Source organism: Ipomoea nil, unplaced genomic scaffold, assembly GCF_001879475.1.
Source record: "Ipomoea nil cultivar Tokyo-kokei standard unplaced genomic scaffold, Asagao_1.1 scaffold3105, whole genome shotgun sequence".
Lineage (NCBI taxonomy): Eukaryota > Viridiplantae > Streptophyta > Magnoliopsida > Solanales > Convolvulaceae > Ipomoea > Ipomoea nil.
Genome location: NW_017619533.1, coordinates 1,176,493 through 1,183,140, shown reverse-complemented (window position 1 = coordinate 1,183,140; position 6,648 = coordinate 1,176,493). Strand labels below are relative to the sequence as shown.

The following is a 6,648-nucleotide window of genomic DNA, read 5'->3' as shown; positions in this document are numbered from 1 at the left end:
TATTTTCAGTAATTGTGTTTGTATTAAACTTAAATACTTAATTTATGCTCAGCCACCTTTTTGGTTTCCCAAATTTTTGGGGAGTTGTTCCAAGTTACAGGTCGCCGTTTACATTAAATGTTTTTATACATACACTCTTGCGAATACATACATACATATCAAAATCGATGAGAGAATTCAAAACACTTTGCAACCTTTCTACTTTGGCGTTTCATTTTCCCGTGCAAACCCATAATTGCTCTTCAGTAATTGTCAAGTTTTTTTGGAAATCTACATCCTCCAAATCTGATTTGAACTCTTCAGCCTTCAACTCTATTCTATAAATAATCGCTACTAACCAGCCATTTTGCGAATTAAGCTCCGCGTGTTGTTCTTTCTTTGCCATCTACTCGGCCTGAAAATGGCTCCCCTCTACATTTTAGGAAGAGTCAAAGACCTCAGAGCGAGTACCTCATTTCTGGTATTTTTAAACCTATTTTAATCCTTCTAAATACAAATATGATTTTAAACCAAAAACCAGATTATGATTTACTTTAAAAACAATATTTCAAATCTAATACTTTTCTTTTCAGTATGAAGGTTGAATATACCCCAGTTAGAATCATCTATAGTGTGTCAATGATGTCCTATTGGCAACAGTACAGACAATTCCAAGTCTCCCATGGTAATAAGCACTATAAAAGATCTATATGACAGAGCTAAGGTATGAATAATACATATTGCAATTGAAATATTTTTATTTCTTATTTTCTTATCTATATTTTTTTCTAATCTATCTGCATGCTTTGGTTTTATTTATATAATACTTCCTACCAATAACCCTTAATAGTTAAGTACTAAGTGTACTTGGTACAAACAGTATAGAAATAGCATACTTTTCAAAAACTTAGTAAAAATCATATCACCATATACTTTTAATAATCTTTGAATCTTAATACTATGAGTGAACTAATGCAGACAATGAACTTGGCTTAGGAAAATGGGAAGATACCTATGGAGTTAAAAACTTTGGTTTGGTCTATCATTGGTATTTAAAATTGTTGCTGGCAAGGAACAATTTGACAATCTACTTGATGCATTTTCTGTGTTAAAAATTGAGAAAGACAGTGCATTACTGGCAATTCACTGTTCAGAATTGCCTAATTCCCAAAGTAGGGATCCAAGCTCAAAGATCCTACGGCCAGAAGATCAACATGACACTGATGATGTAAGGTTTCTAACTAAATATAATTCTAATCTATAATTAATTGTTATTTTTTTAAATGGAATATAATCTCTAATTCTGAAAATGTTTGCAGAAATTCTTCAAAGAGGATGATGAAAAGTGGCATGTAAAAATCTATTTGTACTGGTGGGTTCTGAAACAATATTCAGAACTGTATTTTGCCCGGTTTGACCCAAGTGCCAATGATGTCCAAGATTGAACTATTGGTTTCTATGTCACAGATTTATATTAGTTATCTTACATAAAGAAAGATTCAAGGAACATGCTGGGAAGACAAAATGTTTACAGATAGGACATATGACTACTATTTATATGCAATGTGTAACTTAGGCCAAGAATTTGCTATTGACAATCTAGACAAATAAATTAGTCACTAATAATAATAGCATATGTACCTTTTTTGTAGTAACCACATTCCACATTTAACAGTGAAATGACTTCAGTTTTTGACACATTCAACTTCACTTAAGTTGACAAACGAGTTGAATCCTGCAAAATTGGAATACAATTTAAGGCGAACTGATATTACAATAAAGAAACTCTAATTCAATATGAGCAAAACAGCATACAATAGAGGATAAAAACATCAGAGTGTATGCAGTCAAAACACATTTAAGCAAAACACATTAGTTGTATGGATCAAAATTTGAACAGCAATATGAGCAAAACACATTTAAGTTGTGAACTTGTGATGCAGTCAAATTTGTTTTTTAGAACTGTAAAACATTTAAATCTAAGCAGCAATACAGGATAAAAATATCAGAGTGTATGGATTTTGCTATCTATGCTCAGCACCATAACTCAAGATGAAGATTTGGTCGCAGCCCACTGTACCCTAACAGATGAGCTATTAAAACTAATTGCTCAAGTGTATGTACGTAACTGACCTATTATACACTTTGTTTTCTGTTTGGCTTGATTGTTTTTAAAAATTTATTTTTATTTTAAATCAGGATTATGAATCTGGAGATAGTTCTTATGAGGCCAGTAGTCTTGCTGTTCATGGAATTCAAAAACCTATGAGGGTACTGATGAACAGATATCTCCATGTTCAACCAAGAAAAATTTGATGGACCAATTCTCATCTACTCAGGATGCAAAATAATGTAAAACTATTGCGATCAAGCAAGAGAAAAATTGACCAGAGTTACTGTGTTGTTCTAATGTGGTGTTGTTCTAATGTGGTTTACTAAGGGCTATTCTGTAAGCCCTTAGTAAATGGTGTTGTTCTAATGTTGTGACATTCTGCAACTTTTATGGTTTTTTGGACATGGACTTTTGGGTTGTTTTTTTTTTTATTAAATTTCATGAATCTGGACTTTGAAAATTGTCTAATTATTTAATTGAAATCTTAGTCCATGACTTAGAGTTCAATTGATATCTTGGTTGTTTTAACTAACTTTCTTATCCTATGTTTTTTTATTGCGTATTCTTTTATAAATGCTCATGACACATTACTCATTGAAGAATGAAGAGCATCAATTTGTAGGAATTTGTAATCTAAAGTCCTTTTTACTCTGTAAATACCTTCAATGAAGACCATAAATGTCAATTGTTTCTACATCAACAAGAATGGGAAAATATTTACCTTTCAAATATATGTCTTCATTTATAGTATATACCTTCACCCAACCAGTGTCATGTCTCTGGATTATTTGAAACTTCAACAGTTTTAGGTTGATACACTACTGGAAATTATGGAATTTCCGACCACCTGAAAATGATCTTAAATCAAATTGATACCAAAAAGTGGTCGGAAATAGCAACAAAGGTTTTTCCGGATACCATCCGGATACCAAAAGTGGTCGGAACAAGACTTTCGACTTGATTTAAGATCATTTTCAGGTGGTCGGAAATTCCATAATTTCCAGTAGTGATATATTTTCAATCCAAAATTGAATGGCCTACAAACAAATTGACGAAAAAAAATTATCTTCAAATACTTAAGTGATTTTATATGGTAAAATCAAAATACTTGATTGCAAAAAATTACCTTTTAAGGGGACTTTGTCTTCAGCCAGCTGAGTAAAGATTCTCATCAACATTCACATTGGTTATGACAGCTTTGAAACAATCACTGTATTAAAATGAACAATGAAGCCTTACAATTTTTGGAAATACTTAACTCAATTAAATTAAGAAAAAATCAATTTTTAACGGAAAAAAATTAGGTGTTAAACTCTATGTTTGCAGCCGGCTGTGCCTGGCTTCTCATGCATTTGGGACAGTACTTTATGAAATATCTTAAACAGGCACTCAATTGATAGTAAGTTTCAAAGGTAAAATAGCCTTAGAACATAAATACATATATATAGATATAGGAAAAATAGTTTTAAGGCCAAAAAATTACCACGATATTGCAAATTCAAAAAAACAATACAGTATTAACAGTCATTTGAGATAACTATGTGTTCTTAAACATATGAACTGCCTTACGGCTAATACCCCTTAGAAATAAATCAATTGATCAAAATTGTTGATTTTAAAATCAAAGGTTCCATATTCATTTTTTTTAAGAAAGAAAGGAAATACCCAAGTAATTGTTTTATTCCCAAAAAAACAGGCTCCAGTTTAAAGAGGAAATACCTAAGTATGTACTTAAAATTAGCAAATTATGACTCAGTAAATAAACATTTAGAAGTTTAGGTACCTAACTAATAAGTACTTTTTGGAATGAAATCAGTTTGAGCAGTACATTTAGCTTTGGCATCTATTGAATAAATAGTAATACAAATAACCAAAAACAGTTTAATAACAACAAAAATTGATGACTTACAAACAAAGATTGTAGCTACCACCAAACAAATTTAAATTGATACAAGTCAATAGTGAACTATATAACTAAATTAAAGCTAGACAGGGGCATCAGAATCAGAATTCATCACATGCCATTTTCTGCAAATAACTGCTAAGTATTGGATACAGAACTACATTCAACTATAGCTCGGCCATAATGTGAGACATGGACATCAGAATAAGATTTCATCATATGCCATTTCTTGCAAATAAATGGTTAGCATTGGCTACATATATTAAAGTAAAATTCATATATAAGAAAGACAAATTAATTGCAAAGCTGGAATACTAAAAAACTTTTCCTGGTACCAGTCTAGATCGGTTAGGACAGTGTTAGAGAGAAGGTCTGAAGATATGAGAGAATGCTAGCTGATCGAGATGGCAAGAGGGGTCTGTGGTGGAATGTAAAAGACACAACAGATCTCACATTTGCGCACATCTCTAATGGGTCGGGTTTGGATAGATCTTCACTACACATTTGCGCACGAAAAAACCAGATCTGTACTCAGATCTTACATGCACTGGATCGGTCTTCACTACACATACAATATATAAGAAATACATTAGCTTTTCGTAGAAATCTTAGAAATTAAACTCAGCAACTGTAGGAAATCGTAAAAACCCAAATCAAAATGGAAGAATCCACACTTAGCTTTTCGTAGATATCCCAGACAGAACTTGGATTGTAGAAGCTCCGACCACTTAGAGATTTGTATCTTGAAAATTTCAGATCAATCAAACAAAAAGGAAACTCAAATTCCAAGCGGTGTTCAATCTTCTAGATTCAATGAATTAAAGCGTTGATTTCGAATTGAAAAAAGGAAATTACTTACCGTTCTTCGTCTGAACCCTATAGATTAGCTTTAGGTAGTACAATTTTCAGTGAAACGTATTGAGATTGAGAGAACCTAGCGACGAAGATTGAGAGTAGAGATTTCGACAGTGAGACGGAGAGGACAAGAGAGAGTGAGACGGTGAGTACAGATAGGGAGACAGATGACGAGAGAATAGGTTCAGTCGCTGGTATCTTTCTTAATTCAATTTTCTTTTATATTTTGTTTTAATTCATTTTATTATTATTACTACTCCGTAATTACTAATTTATTAATAATTATTATGATATTTACTATTATTCTTTTTTTTCTATATATATATATATATATATATATATATATATATATATATATATATATATATACACACACACACACACACACAAACACACATATGTATATAAGGAGTTAATACCATATGAGATCCTCCGAGTATAGTGGTTTTGCCACGTTTAGTCCTAAACTTTCAAATTGACCATTTGTGGTCCTTCGACTTTCAAATTTAACCATTCGTGGTCCAAGTTAACCACTCATGGTCCTTCAAGTTTCGAAATTTAACCAGTCGTGGTCCTCTTAAAAGGACCATGGTTGGTTAAAATTTAATAGTCGAAGGACCATGGGTGGTTAACTTGGACCATGGATGGTTAAATTTGAAAGTCGAAGGACCACAGATGGTCAATTTAAAAGTTTAGGACTAAACGTGGCAAAACCACTATACTCGGAGGACCTTGGATGGTATTAACTCTGTATATAAGTATTTAGTCATGATATATTATTATTTTTAATCATTATCTACCTTATTGTTTTAATGCAACTGTACTTGGTATTGATTGCATTATTGGCAGCCATGAATTAACTATGAACACTCCGAAAAGTAAAAACAAAAATATGTTTTTAACCATGGTCAATTGTACGTAGCAGTGTTTAGAATTAGTAATCCTGATGGTCTTAAAGTTTTAATTTGTGATGAACGTAGAGTTTTTTTGAACACTACTCAAAATATTGTTTACAAAGAAATTTTTAATAATTTGTAATATAAATTGTTCTCAATGTTATTAATTCATACCTTCTTTTTTTTTTCCTTTAATCTTTTAAATTATTACTCCAACATTATGGCCAGTGAAGGAATTGAGTGGTGATGTAAGTGATTTAGTGAAAAGAAATCTTCTGGATGAATTATCATCCACTAAAACCTCAAAAAAGAATAAGCAAGTGAATGTCAAGCTGGAAAAAGTGACATTGACCTAGAGTAGCTTGGTTTCTGATAAAATCTTTTTGTACGGGTGGGCTGTGAAACAATATTCAGAACTGTATTTTGCCCTGTTTGACCTCTAAAACATTATTTTGGACTATGATTTTTGACCCAAGTGTTAGTGATGTCTAAGTTTGAACTATTAATTTCTATGTGACAGATTTATATTAGCTATCTTGCAGTTTTCTTAACTTATTTTCAGGCGCAGATTCAAGAAAGATGGTGATTCAATGGAATAAAGAAATATTCAAAGAACATGCTGGAAGCAAATGAAAGTGTAGAACAGAAGGGATGGAGGAGCATGGTTTCTAGAACCACACACGCCCTCTATCTCATCTCAGTAACACTGAGATGTATATTCCGGCTAAGCTACACTACATAAGTCCTTAAAGCTTAGGAATTAGTGGACACTGTCGGAGATCGGAGTGTATAGCTCATTCCATTTTGGTGTAATGAGAAATGAGAATATAGATTTCTTTTGTTGTTTACTAAGATGTTTTTAATAATTTTTATTTTAGAATACTTTGTATTAAAAATTTATT

At 31.9% G+C, this 6,648-nt stretch overlaps 1 long non-coding RNA gene across 4 annotated transcripts; it reads right to left on the bottom strand.

The window, feature by feature from the left end:
* LOC109166748 lies at window positions 1–5,038 on the bottom strand. 4 transcript variants are annotated; one of them, XR_002051725.1, is made up of 8 exons: window positions 4,855–5,038; window positions 4,670–4,737; window positions 4,331–4,557; window positions 3,219–3,302; window positions 3,011–3,129; window positions 2,814–2,939; window positions 1,621–1,714; window positions 2–411 (listed from the first exon to the last, which is right to left on the bottom strand). It is a non-coding gene; the product is annotated as an uncharacterized LOC109166748 (long non-coding RNA). The 4 variants fall into 4 exon arrangements; XR_002051726.1 differs by having other exon boundaries at window positions 1–411; window positions 4,449–4,737; XR_002051723.1 differs by having other exon boundaries at window positions 4,331–4,737.
* Between the last annotated feature and the right edge of the window lie 1,610 nt (window positions 5,039–6,648).